Here is a 282-nt window from a genome sequence, read left to right on the forward strand (position 1 = left end):
AGTTTGAAAATTTAAATTGAATCATATAATTGTATAATCATAATTATATTGAATCATACATGAAGATAGCTATGTTTTAAAATATTTGAAATACATGAAATATGCAAAATTTGAAATAAAATTATGATTAAAATAAAATTTATTAGGTATATGCACTTATGTTATATATATATATATATAGCATATATATAATATAAACTTTTAAAAATTGATAATTTTTCATCAAATATTTAACAAAAATTTATAAAAAGTTTTTAATTCTATAAAAATTCAAATTAAATA

This window comes from Apis dorsata, unplaced genomic scaffold (assembly GCF_000469605.1).
Source record: "Apis dorsata unplaced genomic scaffold, Apis dorsata 1.3 scaffold_982, whole genome shotgun sequence".
In the NCBI taxonomy this organism is placed as follows: Eukaryota; Metazoa; Arthropoda; class Insecta; order Hymenoptera; family Apidae; genus Apis; species Apis dorsata.